Below are 17,707 nucleotides of genomic sequence, written 5' to 3' on the forward strand. Positions count from 1 at the left end.
CACCCCCTCTGTCTATGTATATCCCTTCTAAATGTCATAATAAAGATACAGTTCTCAAGAGTCATAAGTAACATCTTCCCATGAAGGGATGCAAAATGTAAATAGTTCACCCTTGTTGGATAACATGTTTCCCCCCTTTCCTGTTTATCTTTTTATGCCTCTCTTGATTCTTGTATTGGAAAATCAAATTTTCCATTGAGCTCTGGTCTTTTCATCAGGAAAATCTGGAAGTCCCATTTTTCACTCCTCCCCTGAAAGATTATGCTCAGTTTTGCTAGGTAACTGATCCTTGGTTGTAATCCAAGATCCTTTGCCTTACAGAATATCATATTCTGTAATTTTAATGTAGAAGCTGCAAGGTCCTTTGTAATCCTGACTGTGGTTCCACTATATTATAATTTTTTTTTCTGGCTGCTTGCAGGGTTTTCTCCTTGACCTGATAATTCTGGAAATTGACTACAATATTCCTTGGTGTTTTCAATTTGGGATCTCTTTTAGGAGGTGATTGATGGATTCTTTCGATGACTATTTTACCCTCTGGTTGATGATCTCCTGAAAGATGCTGTCCAGGCTCTTTTTTTTTTTTCCATCATGGCTTTCAGGTAGACCAATAATTCTTAAGTTATCTCTCCTGGATCTGTTTTCCAGATCAGTTGTTTTTGCGAGGAGGTATTTTACATTTTCTTCTTTTTTATTTTCATTCTTTTGATTTTGTTTGACCGATTCTTGATGTCTCATACAGTCATTAGCTTCCAATTGCCCAATTGTAATTTTTAATGAATTGTTTTCTTCAGTTAGCTTTTGGACCTCCTTTTCCATTTGGCCAATTCTACTTTTTAAGGACTTGTTTTTTACAGTAAATTTTTGTCCTTCCTTTTCCAAGCTACTGGCTCTCTTTTGTATACCTCTCATTTCTTTTCCCAATTTTTCTTTTACCTGTTTTATTTGATTTTTAAAATCCTTCTTGATCTCTTCTAAGTTCATATTCTCTTCTGAGTTTTCAGATGTGGGTATATTGACAATGTTGTCCTCTCCTTAATTTGTGTTTTGATCTTACCCTGTCACCAAGATACTTCTCTGTGGTCATCGTTTTTCTATGTTGCTTTTTGCTCATGTTGTTTGTCTTTTTTTCTGGCTTTTAAAGTTGATCTTAGCTTCTGGGGCACAGGGGACACTCTCCCAGGCTTCTTGTGCTGGGGGCTAGGGGCCTGGTTACTGTTTTGCTGAAGTGGGGCTTGCCACTGACTTATTGGGACACCTCCCTTCCTGTACCTGGGATACCTCTCTTAAGCCACATCAGGTGGGACCTTTCTGGTTAATCCCCCTAGCCTCATGAGCTAAAAAAACTGCTGTATCTAGTCTTTCTGCTGACTCTACTATTTCGGGATTTTTCCTGGGGCAGTATTCTCTGGGTTTTTCAAGGTCAATAAGAAAGAATGAGAGTGACTTACTTACTGCTTTCTCCTCCATCTTGGCTCCTGAAATTCAAAATAGATTACTTTCAAATATTCAGTCTATAGGCTAATAGCTCCAGGAGCAGCTGCTGCTGCTGCTGATTCAGTCATTCCCAAGGCCTGTTCCTGGTTTGCTGGTACTCTGGCTGAATTGGCACATTGTGAAGCCCGTGCTAGACTATGCTTCTCTTTCACCCAGTTCTGACAGACACCTCCTGATGACCTTCTAAGTTGTCTCTGGTTTCTGTGGGTTGAGAAGACTGGAAACTGCCATTGCTGCTGGTGAACCAGGCCTGGCTTTGCTTAGGCCAGGTCAGTGCTCTGCCCTGGAAGCTCCTCTCTCAGACTGGTGCCACAGACTTTTCCTGTCAACCTTCCAGGTTGTCTTGGGCTGGAAATGCTGCCTCACTCTATCTCTTTGTGGGTTCTGCCACTCTAGAATTTGTTCAGAGTCACTTTTTAGAGGTATTTGAAGGGATTTGGGGGAGAGCTCAGGTGAGTCCCTGCTTTCTTTCTACTATCTTGGTTTAAAGTCTGATTTTTTTTTTTTTGCAAGGCGATTAGGGTTAAGTGACTTGCCCAGGGTCACACAGGTAGTAAGTGTCAAGTATCTGATCTGAGACTGGATTTAAACTCAGGTCCTCCTGACTTCAGGGCTGGTGCTCTATCCACTGTGCCACCAGCTGCCCTGAGTCTGATTTTTTTAAAATATATTTTTTAAAGCAAATATTCTGGGGCTCTCTCTCTCAAAGTCAAATTTTGACATCTGCCCCTCAGGATTCTGTGATACTCTGAAGGGTGTGTGGGGTGTTTATTTTCTGCCATTTGCTTGAGCCCCAACTGTGTTCCCCTGCTGTTGTTAGGGCCCAGTGACTTCAACCCTTACCTTTAACCACTTCACATCAATTAGCTTTTACAAAGGGATATTTACTTTGAAATTATAGCAAGAAGAAACATACAAATATTTTCCTAATACTTTGGTGACATGCTCTCCCCTATTCCTCCTCCATCTCTGGGGGACGCAGGCTCGATTTAGCTCAATTCCTACATAGAACTGATTAAATTAAGTTAAAATCCAATGGTACCATTGTTGCTAGGTGAATCATTGTCTCAGCTACCACTGGGGAGGAGTCATGAAGGTCATGCCTTATTCCTCAGGGCATTGATTCTTGGCTGTCTACAAAACCCATGCTGTACTCTAACTCCTGGACTTTCAGATTCTTGGATTCCTGGAGGCTTGGCATTTTGAAACTCAGAAGATTTGAGCATCCAGATTAGTCTCCTTCCTCTCATATGAAAGAAAAAACACCAAAGAAAGAAGAAGCCTTGTTTTTATGGGGCCATATGCCAATCTCAGAAAAGAAAAGGACCAAGGCCTCTGCCCTTACAGCATTTCCTTTCACCAGACATCATCAGTGAAAGAGTTAGTCCACAAGAAAGAGCACCACCAAGTGGGAGCAGCAGAAGAAAATAATAGCCAAAAGGGTCTTCTCTAAGCCGAAGTGCATAGGCCTTTTTTAATGCCTTTGCAGCCAATCAAAGAATTTTCTCTTAATCACATGGTTAGTCCATTGGAACCAACTGCAGAATGTCCACACATGCTCCATAGTCTTGTCAAGTCACTTCCATTCCATGTCATCATAAGTGTCCTGGAAGCAGGTGCCCCAGCATCCTCCTTATGGAGAGGCATCAGTGGAAACACTATGCACATTTTCCACTGATTACACATTTAAAAATATCATTCTGAGGAAGGATTCATGGACTTCAACAGATTGCTAAAGGGATCCATAGCCTCTCTAAAAGGTTAATAACTGTTCCAGAGCTATAAAAGACCTTAAAAATCTAGTCTAATCTTCATATCTTACAAGAGAAGAGTCTGAAATTTGGGGGGTGGGGAAAGAAATATATAAAACACAAAAGATTTATAAGTACATATAACACATATTTAAAACATGAAACAATAATACATCATCTATCATACTCTTTCAGGAGGTAAAGACAACTTTGTAGGATTTCTCAATAGATATTTCATATTCACCTCATATCTGTACAGTCCATGCAGTACACAAGTCTGAATTTCCTAATAAGTCAGGGAATTGTTTGAAGCTTCTTAGTCCTTTTAATTGCTGCACAGTTCTAGTGATTTCTCCTGGTGGTATGATATCTTTTACTCCAATAGATAGTATAGCTCATGCTCATTGGGCATCAATGAATTAATCAATAATCAAGTGTTTATTAAGAACTTGCTATGCACCAGGCACAATGCTAGATGCTAGTGAAATAAATATGAAGAATGAAACAATCTCTATTTAGAAAGAGCCTAACTCTAAAGCCTTTCAAGATGGCCCCCAGGTATCTTTCTAGCTTTGTTATACTTTTTTTTTCCATTCCTGAATTCTATGGTTTAGCTAAACTTGTTTTTTTGCTCTTCCTCACCTTGTCATTGTTGTTCAGTTGGTTGGTTGTGTCCTATTCTTTGTGACCTCATGGACCAATGCACACCAATATTGTTCATTGAGTTCTCTTGGCAAAGATATTGAAGTAGTTTGCCATTTCCTTCTAAGGCAAACAGAGGTTGAATGACTTGCCCAGATTCATACAGCTAGTAAGTTTCTAAAGCTAGATTTGAACTCAGGTCTTCCTGACTCCAAGTCCAACTGTCTATCCACTGAGCCACTCAGCTGTCTCTTGTTTCTCACATACAATATTCCATCTTCTACCTCTGTGCCTCTATTATCATCCATGCATAGAATGTACTTAACTCCTCGGCTTCATCTCTTAAAATCTCTAATTTTCCTCTAAGACTAATTTTAAATACCACTTTCTATTAACCCCTCCTGATTCTCCCTGATTCCTGACCCCTTCCCCAAGCAGCTAATGCCCTGTCTCCTAGATTGGATTTAGTTTGTATATATTTTTATATATTTATGATCATATCATATGATCAAGGAATAGTTTGGTGGTAATGAAACCACTGTATAATTTTCCTATTGCAATCTACCCCTTTTCCTTACTACTATTCAGCCCTGACCCCAGCACATTGCCCATATGCAATGCCTATGATTCTATATGTGTATTGATAAACTTCTCATGTGGCTGCTTGTTCCACTGAGCAATTTGATTTGTTTTCCAGTGTGGATAATGAAAGTGATACCAAAGCCAAAGGTGGATTTAAATGAAGAGACTTTGTAGGATTGAAATATTTGTAAATAGAAACATTTGGAGAATATAGCCATCAATAAAATATACAACTCTTGTTTGTACTCTATGAAGGACATCATTAGTATCACAGGTGAGTAAATATCTATATTTTACTTGCTTGATGTCAGTACTTTGCGAATAGAGAACAATGTTATCTCCATATTCATATTTGTCAAGGTCTTTCTTACATAATTTCAACATATGTGTATATACATTGTTTGTGAAGAACTTTCAAGGTTACTTTATATTCTATTAAGTCAAATGTTTGTTAAAGTTCAATAAATAATAGACAAAGTAGGAGCTTACCCTGTTCAGTGAGCTTGATGATGGTGAAGATATTGTCTGATGTTGAAAATTATCTGTGAAGTTCTGCTAGTCCCTTTTCATCTTTTCATCAATGATCCCTATTAATGCTTTCATGGACTACTCTCATAATGATTTTAGAGACTAAAAAGCAATCATATGAGTAGAAATCTTTTTGGTCGACCTTGATGTTGTCTATTTTTGGAGGTAGAGGAGCAACATGTTTGATCTTTTCCATCCCCATGGGCTCTTAACTCCTTTAAGGTCTTAAAATATTCATTGTCTCTAGTACAGATTTGGTTAGGTGTAGCTGTTCTTCCCAGCTCCATTTTCATAAGTGTTAGAGAAAACACAATATGTTCATAGCTTCGTTCAGGATAGATAAAATAATCAATACAATGAGATGAGGGGAGGTGCTATCAATGGTGTGGATCAGAAAAGGTCTCTTAAAGGAGGTTACACTTGAACTGAGCCTTTAAAGGAGGTAGGAGTTCCAAGAGGTAGAGGTGAGGAAGGAGAAAATTGTAGGTATGGGTTACACCTTGGACAAAGACACATAGGTAGAAATGGAAATGGAATGTCATATACAAGGAATAGCAAATAGGCCAATTGGACTGGAGCATATAGTGAAGGGGTGGGTAGGACAGAGAGAATGATTTATAATTTGCGTTGAAAGGAAGATTAAGACCAACTTAGAAATGGCTTTAAATGCCAAAAGAGTTTGTATTTCTAGAGGCAATGAGAAACTATTGAAGGTTCTTGAGCAGGAGAATGTTATAGTTAGACCAGCAGTTTAGAAATAGAATTTTTGTAGCTGTGTAGAAGGTAGATATAAGTGAAGGGAAATATTGGATGCAGGAAAAAATTAGGAAACTATTGCAATAGTCCAGATGAGAGGTTGATATAGACCTGAACTAGGGTGGTTATGATATGAGGATTGATATAAGAATTGGTGAGGAGGTAGAATAAATAAGCACAGGCCACTGATTGAGTATGGGGTGGGAGTAAAGAGGGAGAATTCAGCCTTAAGAATGATGCCTAGGATGATACGACTTCCGGGAGCCAAGATGGTGGAGTAAGCAGTAAATTGCTATACTACTCCCATATTCATCTCCAAATTATCATAAAATAACACCCCAGAACAAAGCCTGGAAAAGCGGAACCAGCAAAAAGGCAGGGTGAAACAATATTTTAGCCCAAGAAAGTTGGAAGGTCAGCAAGAAAGGTCTGTCTCACTCCATTAAAAGGAGAGTGCAGTCAAGGACCGGAAGCATCCCAGCAAGCCAGCGGCAAGCCCCAACTCAGCAAACGAGTGGGACGTTCTGAACCCCACTGTGATGGAGCAGGCAAACACCAACACCAGAACCCCCAGTGTGCCTCAGTATAGCGAGGGGAACCAACAGACTACAGCTACAAGAATCACTACATGCTTCAGTGTAGCCCCAGGCAAACAGGCAGCCTCCAGAGGACAGAACACTACATGCTTCAGTGTTGCCCTGGGGAAATGCAGAAACATCACAGCAGCCTCAGCACATACCAGACACCACCACTAGGACCCCAACTCAGCACCAGGTAAGCTGCCAGACCACTATGGCCCCCAGAAGTGCCAACCATTCCCCACCCCACCCCCTCAGTACAGCACCAAACATAAGGGACCCCATGGGTCTCAGCCACTGGCACAAGAAGCCTGAGACAGTGCCCCTTCAATCCCAGGAGCAGAGCTCAAATTTAAAAGAAAGGAAGAAGTCCCCCAACCCCCCCCCAAAAAAAGGATGAGCAAAAAAACAACAAAACAGAATCTGACCATAGAAAGTTATTATGGTGACAGGGAACACCAACATGCAAACTCAGAAGAAAACAACATTGTCAAAACACCTATGGGCAAAACCCCAAAGAAAAACTGCTCTCAAGAGAAGTGGTCTTGAGCCCAGAAAGAATTCATGAAAGAGCTCAAAAGGAGATTAAAAATTGTATAAGAGAGGTAGAAGAAAAATTGGGAAAAGAAATGAGAGTGATGCAAGAGAATGATGAAAAAAGAGTTAATAGTTTGGAAAATTGCTTAAAAAGTAGAATTTGCTAAATAGAAAAGGAGATACAAAAATCTATTGATGAAAACAACTCCTTAAAGAATGCAATTGGCCAAATGGAAAAAAAATACAAAAATTAATTGAAGGAAACACCTTAAAAATTAGAATTGGGCAAGTGGAAACTAATGACTCAATGAGACATCAAGAACCAATCAAACAAATTCAAAAGAATGAAAAAATGGAAGAAAATGTAAAATACCTCATGAGAAAAACAACTGACCTGGAAAATAGATCCAGGAGAGACAAAGTCAGAATTAATTGGATTATCTCAAAGCCGTAATCAAAAGATGGACCTGGACAGCATCTTTGAAGAAATTATCAAGAAAATCTGCCCTGATATCCTGGAACCAGAGGGCAAAATAGGCATTGAAACACATCAGGAAAGAGATCCCAAAACTCCAAGGAAAATTATAGGTAAATTTTAGAAGTATCAGGTCAAAGAAAAAATACTACAAGTGGCCAGAAAAAAACAATTCAAATACCAGGGAGTCACAATCAGTATCACACAGGACTTGGCAGCTGCAACATTAAAGGATGAGAGGTCATGGAACATGATATTCTGGAGGACAAAGGAGCTAGGACTACAACCAAGAATCACTTACCTAGTAAAATTAAGCACAATACATCACATGGTCATTCAATAAAATAGAAGGATTTTAAGCCTTCATAAGAAGAACAGAACTAAAGCAAAAATTTGACCTCCAATATCAAAACCCAAGAGAAGCATAAACAGGTAAATAGGGAAAAGAAAACTTAATGGGTTAAGTAGAGCTAAAATGTTTAGATCTCTGCACAGGAAAATGATACTTGTAATTCTTAAAAATGGTATCACTAATAATACAGCTAGATGGAATATACATAGAGTGTAAGGCTGTAAGGTGAATTTGAGGGAATGACATAAAAAATTAAGGGATGAGAAAGAAGAGTACAATAGCTGCAGAAGGAAGGGATAGATAGAATCGGGTAGATTATTTCACATGAAAAGGAGCAAAATACCTATTACAGTGGAGGATAAGATGGGAGGGTGGGAAATGAGCATCACTTGAACCTTGCTCTCATCTATGTTGGCTCAAAGAGAGAATCATATACATAATCAGTTGAATACAGAAATCTATCTTACCCAACAGGGAAATAGGAGGGGAGGAGATAAAGTAAAGGGTAGAGAGTGGGGACTGACAGAAGGGAGGGCAGATCAGGGGAGGTGGTAGACAGAAGCAAAACACTGGTGAGAAGAAAAAAGGTGAAAGGAGAGAGAAGACAGAGAGGAAGGAGAATAAGATGGAGGGAAATGCACAGGTAGTAATCACAACTGTAATGTGAATGGGATGAACTCTCATAGAAAATGGAAATAGATCTCAGAGTGGATAAAAAACTAGAATCCTAAAATATGTTGTTTACAAGAAACATACTTGAATCAGAGAGACACACAGAGTAAAGGTAAGGGGCTGGAACAGAATATATTATACTTCAGCTGAAGTAAAAAAAAAAAAAGAGTAGCAATACTGATATCAGACTAAGTAAAAGCAAAAACAGGCCTAATTAAAAGAAGTAAGGAGGGAAAGTATATCTTTCTAAAAGGTACCATAGACAACGAAGCAATATCAATACTAATCATATATGCACCAAGTGGTATAGCATCAAAATTCTTAGAGAAGTTTAGTGAATCACAGGAAGCAATAGACAGCAAAACTATACTAGTGGGGAACCTCAACTGTCCCCTCTCAGAACTCAATAAAACCAACCAAAAAATAAACAAGAAAGAAACTAAGGAGGAAAATAGAATATTGGAAAAGTTAGATATGACAGAACTTTGGAGAAAACTTAATGTGAACAGAAAGGAATATACCCTTTTCTCAGTATCACATGGCACTTACACAAAAAATGACCATGTATTAGAGCATAAAAAACTCAAGATCAAATGTAGAAAAGCAGAAATATTAAACGTATTCTTTTCAGATCATAATGCAATAAAAATTACATTCAACAAAGGGTGGTGGAAAGATAGAGTAAAAATTAATTGGAAAGTAAATAAGTTAATTCTAAAGAATAAGTGGGTCAAAGAACAAATCATAGAAAAAAATTAATAATTTCATTAAAGAGAATGACAACAATGAGACAAGATGTCAAAATTTATGAGTTGCAGCCAAAGCAGAACTTGGGGGGAAATTTATTTCTCTAAATTCTCACATCAACAAAATTGAAAAAAAGAACAGATCAATGCATTGGTTATGCAACTAAAATAATTAGAAAAAGAACAAATTAAAAACCCCCAATTGAACACCAACTGGAAATCCTGAAAATCAAAGGTAAGATTAATAAGAATGAAAGTAAAAAAAAAGAAAAAACCAAACCCCCAAACTTTTGAGCTAATAAATAAATCTAGGAGCTGGTTTTATGGAAAAACAAAACAAAACAATAATATAGATAAGTCATTGTTTAATTTGTTTAAAAAAATAAAGATGATAACCAAATATCTAGTTTCAAAAATGAAAAGGCTGAAATTGCCACCAATGAGGAGGAAACTAAAGCAATCATTAGGAAATATTTTGCCCAATTATATGCCCACAAATCTGACAATCTGAGTGAAATAGATGTATATTTATCAAAATATAAATTATCTATATTAACAGATCAGGAAAATGGAATGCATAAATAACTCCATCTTAGAAAAATAAATTGAATAAACTATTAAAGAACTCCCAAAGAAAGAATCTCCAGGACCAGATCAGTTCATGAGTGAATTCTACCCAACATTCAAAGAACAATTAATTCTAATACTATATAAACTATTTGGAAAAAATACATGAAGAAGGAATCCTACCAAACTCCTTTTATGACACAAATATGGTGCTGATACCTAAACCAGTAAGAGCTAAAACAGAGAAAGAAAATCATAGACTAATTTCCCTAGTGAATATCAGTGCAAAAATTCTGAACAAAATACTAGCAAGGCAATTACAGCAATATATCCCAAAGATTTTAAACTATGACCAGGTTAGATTTATACCAGGAATGCAGGGTTGGTTCGATATTAGGAAAACTATCAACCTAATTGGCCACATCAATAATAAAACCAACAGAAATTATGTGATTATCTCAATAGAGACTGAAAAAGTTTTTGACAAAATACAGCACCCATTCCTGTTAAAAACACTAGAAGGCATAGGAATAAAGGGAGCAGTACTTAAAATGAGAAGCAGTATCTGTCTAAGACCCTCAGCAGGCATTATCTTTAATGGAGATAAGTTAGAATCCTTCCCAATAAGATCAGGGGTGAAGCAAGGATGGCCATTATCATCACTACTATTTAATATAGTACCAGAAATGTTAGCTATAGCAAGAAAAGAAGAAAAGGAAATTGAAGGGGCAGCTAGGTGGCACAGTGGATAGAGCACCAGCCCTGGAGTCAGGAGGACCTGAGTTCAAATTCGGCCTCAGACACTTGACACTTGCTAGCTGTGTGACCCTGGGCAAGTTGCTTAACCCCATTGCCTAGCTCCACCCCCTCCAAAAAAAATTAAAGAAATTGAAAGAATTAGAATAGATGATATGTATGGTATACATATTGTATACCATATTGTATTGTATTGTATTGTAGATGATATGATGGTATATTTAGAGAACCCTAGAAAACCAACTAAAAAATTACTTGAAATAATTAACAACTTTAGCAAATTTGCAGGATATAAAACAAATCCACACAAATCATCAGCATTTCTTCATATGACCAATAGAGTTCAGCAACAAGAGACTGAAAAATTCCATTTAAAATAACGTATACAATATAAAATATTTAGGAGTCAACCTGCCAAGACAAATCCAGGAACTATATGACACAATAACAAAACACTTTTCACACAAATAAAGTCAGATCTAAGTAGGTCAAGCCAATATAATAAAAATGCCCAAATTAATTTGCTTATTCAGTGCTGTACCAATCAAACTACCAAAAAATTATTTTATGGAACTAGAAAAATAACAACAAAATTCATCTGGAAGACCAAAAGGTCAAGAATATCAAGGGAATTAATGAAAAAAATACAAAGTAAGGTGGCCTATCAATACTAGATCTCAAACTATATTATAAAGCAATAATCACCAAAACCGTCTGGTATTGGCTAAGAAGTAGAGTGGTGGATCAGTGAAAAAACATAGTAGTCAGTGACAATAATGATCAACTGATAATCCCAAAGACTCCAGCTTCTTGAATAAGATCTGATTATTTGACAAAAACTGCTGGGAAAATTGGAAAACAATAGGGCACAAACTTGGTATAGATCATCATCTCACCCTGTGTACCAAGATTAGGTTAAAAAAGGTGCATGATTTAGACATGTATGGTGACACCATAAGCAAATTAGAAGGCCAATGAATAGTCTAACTGTCAGATCTATGGGGAGGGGAAGAATTCATGACCAAATGAGAGAAAGAGAGCATTACAAAATGTAAAATAGATAATTATGATTATATTAAATTAAAAAGCTTTTTGTACAAACAAAACCAATGAAACCAAGATTAGAAGGAAAGCAGAAAGATAGGAAGCAATCTGTACAGCAAGTGTCTCTGATAAATGTCTCATTTCTGAAATATATAGAGAACTGAGTCGCAGAATATAAGCCATTCCCCAATTGATAAATTATCAAAGGATATTATCAGGCAGTTCTCAGAAGAAGAAATCAAAGTTATCTATAAGCATATGAAGAAGTGCTCTAAATTACTTTTGATTAGAGAAATGCAAATTAAAACAATTCTGAGATACCACCTCACGTCTATCAGATTGACTAATATGACAAAAAAGGAAAATGATAAATGTTGGAGAGGATGTGGGAAAATTGGAACACTGATGCACTGATGGTGGAGTTGTGAACTGATTCAGCCATTCTGGAGAGCAGTTTGGAACTATGCCCAAAGGGCAACCAAACTGTGCAAACCCATTGATCCAATAATACACTACTAAGTCTTTATCCTAAAGAGATCATAAAAAAGGGAAAAGGATCTCCATGTGCAAAAATATTTATAGCAGCCCTTTTTGTGGTGGCAAAATATTGGGAATTGAGGGGATGCTTATCAATTGGGGAATGACTGAACAAGCTGTGGTATATAAATGCAATGGAATACTATTGTGCAATAAGAAATGATGAACAAGAAATGATTTTCAGAAAAATCCTGAAAGACTTGTACAAACTGATGCAAAGGAAAATGAGCAGAACCAGGAAAACATTGTACACAATATCAGCAATATTGTTTGATTATCAATTATGAATGACTGAGCTCTTCTCAGCAACACAATAATCTGAGAAAAGTAAAAAGGACTAATGAAGGAAAATGCTATTCATATTCAGATAAAGAACTGATTGACTTTGAATGCAGGTTGAATGTATTTTTTCACTTACTTTATTTGTTCTCATGAATTATTTCCCCTTTTGATCTGTTTCTTCTTCCATAACTGTGACAAATATGGAAATATGTTTTACATGATAGCACATGTATAAACTATATCAAACTGCCTACCATTTTCAGAATAGTGGAGGGGAAGGTAAAGAGGGAGAAAAATCTGGAACTCAGAGTCTTGTAAAAATGAATGCTAAAATTGTTCTTGATATGTAATTGAAAAAAATATTATGACAAGTAAAATTAATAATAATACAAGGATCCTAGAAGGGAAAAATGACTCCTAGGTTTTGAGTTTTAGTTACTAAAAGAATAATGGTGCCTTCAACAGAAATAGAGGAGTTATGGATTTACGGGAGAAGATAACGAGTTTGCCTATTGATATTCCAACTTTCAGATGCTTATGGGCTATCTAGATAGCTGTGTATAGTTGGAATTCAGAGAAGCCATAGGACTGGATATCAAGGGAAATGAAGACTGAGTATGTGGAGTAAGTGGACCACTTGCAAGTAATGACAAGATCATTATTGCACCTCAGTCACACACAAGTATAAATATACCATGACAAGATCAATGGTATACTTATACTTGTGAGTGACTGAGGTGTAATAATGGTGTAGGCCATGAAGTCTACAGTTGAGGAAGTTGGTAAACTAGACATCATGCTGACTTGAGCATCCATCAACATGTACATTGATGTCCCAAAGCTTAAGGTTGTGTGTTGGACCAGAGTTAAAGACTGTGAGCCAGATACTAAACTCCTTGAGAAAGGAGAAGGAATGACATGAGGCTCTTCTTATATATGATTTTCTCCTCAATGGTTTCATCTGCTCCTGTGGATTTGATTTTCTCTTCTCTGATTATTCCCCATCATAATTGCCTGAACTATGACCAACAATAATCTCCAGAACTCCAGTCTTCTATTACCAAATGCAAATGCCTGCTGGACATTATCACTTCGATGTTCCATCAGCATCTGAAAGTTAACATGTCCAAAATGAAATATCATTTCTTATTACATTCCCCTCCCCACCAAAATACATATGCACAGACACACACACACACACACACACACACACACACACATACACACACAATATACACATGTACCCCCAAGCCTATAGCTACAGCCCTACCAAACTTTCCTGTTTCTGATCCAAATATCTCATGAGATACTGTTGCTTCTTACCCGTTAGGTACTTAATAATGCTAACTTTGCCACCTCTTTTATTTACCCCTCAGAGGAGAACATGTAAATTGTCTTTCCATTTAGCTGCATTTTCTTTATTTCTTCTTGTTCACTTTATAGCAAAACTGTCCATGTGGAGGTGTTGCTTTTTCTGTGTATTAACTTGTGTCATTGGACAAAGATCACATATTGAATACTAGAAGTTAAATGAAACTTCATAGATGGTTTAAAAAGTTGTGCTTAACCCCTTCTGCTTCCTTTTATGTCACTCTGCTCCTCTCTCTGCAGAAGTATAAAGGGGGCCACATAAGAATGAGAGCTAGTTTGTGTACTTTTCTGTTGCATGAATTGCTTATACCTCAAACCAATATTGCCTGGTGAATAGTTTCCTGGTAATTAGCCTCTCTGTACTTAGTCTAGTGTTCAGAAGTGTTCAGATAAGTACTAAAATGAGACTTTTTGAGCCTACTAGAGCCTATTTCCTGCAGACACATCCTTTAATAAGACACTAGAATAGGACTTTTGAGGATAGATAGATAGATAAAGCATGCTTTAAGCATATTCTACATTGTTAGTATTTTGCTAAGAGTAACCACTCTCAGGATCTTACCTTCAAATGCAGGAAGATAACACATAAAAAGGAGTCGAAAAGTAGCAATGGGAGGGCAGGAAGGTGACTGGAATGAAAGATGAGAACAATATGAAGGACAAATATTAAATATTAAATGCAGGTCACATTTAATTAGTTGGTATAAAATTCAAGGCTATTTGATACAGGCTCTTTTTATATCTCCTCTCCCTTGTTTCATATCTAATAGTGGCTATAAAACCTCCTGAATGTGCAGTGGATAGAGCACTGGCCCTGGAGTCAGGAGGACCTGAGTTCAAATCTGGTCTCAGACACATAACACTTACTAGCTGTGTGACCCTGGACAAGTCACTTAACCCCATTGCCTAGCCAAAATAAAATAAAATAAAACCTCCTGAGTGGTCTTATTGTCTCTTGATCTAAGTTTTAGCCTTATCTCCACTTGATCTTTCCATCTGAAGCATTGTAATTTTCTCTTAGTGCTTTTTATTTTTATTTTTTATTTTTTATTCTTACAATCTTGGGTCAGTGCCTTTTGACTGATATCAGGTTTTCATAGTTAGTCAATAAGCATTTATTAAATGGCCGAGTCCTGGAAGGTGGGAGAATCATAGGATTAAAGATTTAGAGCCAGAAGGGACCTTAGACGCCATTAAAGCTAATCTCATTTTTACAGATGAGGAAACCAAGGCTCAGAGTGGTTGTGACTTGCCTTGGGTTACATAATGAGTGTCCAATTCAGGATATGCACCCAGTTCTTCCTGACTCAAAGTCTAGCACTTTAACCACTATGCTTTGCTTTCCTTACATTTTCTTCTTGTTTCCTTATTATTCATTTCAACCCAAACGAGAGATACAAATGTCATCTTTCTGTGCAGTTGCATTATGGTAGCATGAGCTCATCTTTGGCATAGAAGCCATTATGTGTTTTCAGATAGGTAGTATTTGGGGAGAGTCAAAGACTACATACCTGATTCTCCAGCTCAGAGCAGTACTGAATTGTAAGGGTGTGTTTGTGGTCTCAAAGATGACACTTTATCAGAGTTGTAATACCTACCTCTTGGTACTATTCTCAACTAAAGCCCTTTAGATTATTATTATTTTTTCAACTTCAATAAATCCATTCTCAGCTTCAATCAATGTATTCCCCTTGATTTGATTCCCCTTAAATATCTGGTGGGGGGGGGAAGGGTGGGTTGAGGATGACCTCAAGTCAGTAACCATCAAGTAAAAAACATTCACAGTTTTGTTGTATAATGATTCATGGTATCTCTGCTGGAATTTTTTCCCTTTTTATGTTCTCTAGCAGGTATTATTAGAGAGCTTTATTCTTGATAGCACTTTCCAGTCCCTCCACATTGAGATTTGAAAAAAGCAGTACTCTAAAGAGATGTAATGAATGATACAAGCAATAATAAGCCCTGGAAAGCTTCTGTTTGTCCTTTATTTGGAAGCTCTCATGTGCAGAGTTAGCCCTTTAGGAAGGTTATAGATCACAAGAGGTCACCAGCAAGAAAAAATACTGAGAATAACTAGCAGGGCCAGATAGAATTTCTAGTAAAGTAATCCCTAGAGTTTAGCTAATTCCCACAAGGTCATCTCTTGTTTCTTCACATATGGATGGGGCACTGTGCCAAACAATGAGCTAATATTTCACACAGAATTCTGTAAATTCATTAATTTTGAGCAGACTTAATGTTAGTGAGGTTAAACTATTCATTATCCTGCATGCAGGGTCTTTGTAAGTTCCTCGAATTTCTACAAAAGCACTGTTGAGATCATGACCAAGTTATTTCTGTTGCATTGCTCATTTCCATTCTTCAGTGTTGATCCTCCATTCATACCTATAATTTCTCCAAGTTATTAAGACCACATGTTGCTACTTGCAGAATTAACATTTCCTTCTCTGATGTGTCGTTTCTTGAATTTTAATAGCCTCATCTTATTAATGATCGTTTACCACTGCAATAAGAATTTAACATCACTTAGTCCTTCCTAAATTTTCTGATATTTAGTGTAACGTATCATCTGATTAATTGCTAATTGTGGCTGTATTTTCAGCTTCTGAATGCACAAGTGAATATTTTCTTTCCTTCTTTGTTAAGTCTTTGCCAAAGACTTTTTGTTTCCAACTAGCTGACCATATTAGCTGTCCACTCATTCTTCATCCTCCAGAGCACAAAGCTCTCACTTGAAGGATGCTAATTTTTTTTCTTAATAATTGATTTGAGGGAGGTTGTATTCACTAACTCTATAACCTTGGGCAAGTTACTTAAACTCACCATGCCTCAGTTTTCTCATCTATAAAATGGCGATAATAAAAACTGAAGGTTTGTTGTATGGTTTAAATAAAAGAATACATTTAAAGCCCTTTGTGAAATTTAAAATATGAGGTCAAGATCTGTGATTTCACTGATGTAGAGGACTTCCTCTACCATCACCATCTGTCTGTATCTTGTGTGCAACTTTTATTCTTAGACAATTACCTAGAGCACTGAGAAGTTAAATGATTTGTGTCAGAGGCAAGACTTGAAACCAGTTTTTCCTGGCCCCAAGTCCAGCTCTCTAGTCAAAATGACATCTTACCTCTATATAAATGTTAGTTATTATTATTGTTGATTCTGAGAATGTTAGGATTAAGCTGTTTTTTAGGGATAGGCTAGGAATTGTTGATGGTGCATTAATACTCATAGATATTTCAGTAGCACCCTACTCTGACTCTGATGTTCAGGAAAAAGAAAATAACCTTCTGGGGCAGCTAGGTGGTGCAGTGGATAGAGCACTGGCCCTGGAATCAGGAGGACCTGAGTTCAAATCTGGCTTCAGACACATAATACTCACTAGCTGTGTGACCCTGGGCAAGTCACTTAGCCCCAATTGCCTCACCAAGAAAAAAAAAAGAAAATAGCTTTTTTTATGGGTCTTTTGTCTCATTGTCAGGGGCATGAAATGTTATATATTGTTAGGTACACAGGGGTCATGCTTTAATTTGCAAGATTACTTATTCCTTTTTGGATCTCTAGGTGGCACTCCTAGCTACTATGGTGTTTCTATTCAACAGGAAGGATGTCTAGAGCAAAAGTGCTATGGAAGTTCCCGTTTTCTAAGGTTCTCAGACCTTCTGTCCTTCAGCTCCCACAGTGACAACTTGCTGACTAGGAAGCATAAATTACTGTTGATTTACCGAATCAAAAATCAATTCTCAAGCTCCTATTTCTGGTAATCCTCTCTTTTCCCCTGAATTTGCTATTTTTTCCTGAGCCTTAGTCACATGTCTTTAGCATGATAGAGTTGACTTTTATTAATGTAAGACATAGTTGCATGAAATAGTTTTATTTTTGGCTTTTCATTGCTAAAAAACAGGCGAAACATAATAGCAATAAAGCAATGCATACTAAAACTGCTAACAAGTGGATATATGTCCCATACCTCTCAAAAGCTAGGTAATCCCCAGATGGAACATAAGCAGTTTTAAAACCTGGAGTTCTAGGAA

General features: G+C 37.1%; 1 pseudogene; it reads left to right on the forward strand.

Annotated features, from left to right (window-relative positions):
• Positions 1-6,511, forward strand: part of LOC114025837 — a 102,178-nt pseudogene extending 95,667 nt beyond the window's left edge.
• Positions 6,512-17,707: the final 11,196 nt, after the last annotated feature.

The sequence above is a fragment of the Vombatus ursinus genome, unplaced genomic scaffold (genome assembly GCF_900497805.2).
Source record: "Vombatus ursinus unplaced genomic scaffold, bare-nosed wombat genome assembly UNPS02014832.1, whole genome shotgun sequence".
Taxonomy (NCBI): domain Eukaryota; kingdom Metazoa; phylum Chordata; class Mammalia; order Diprotodontia; family Vombatidae; genus Vombatus; species Vombatus ursinus.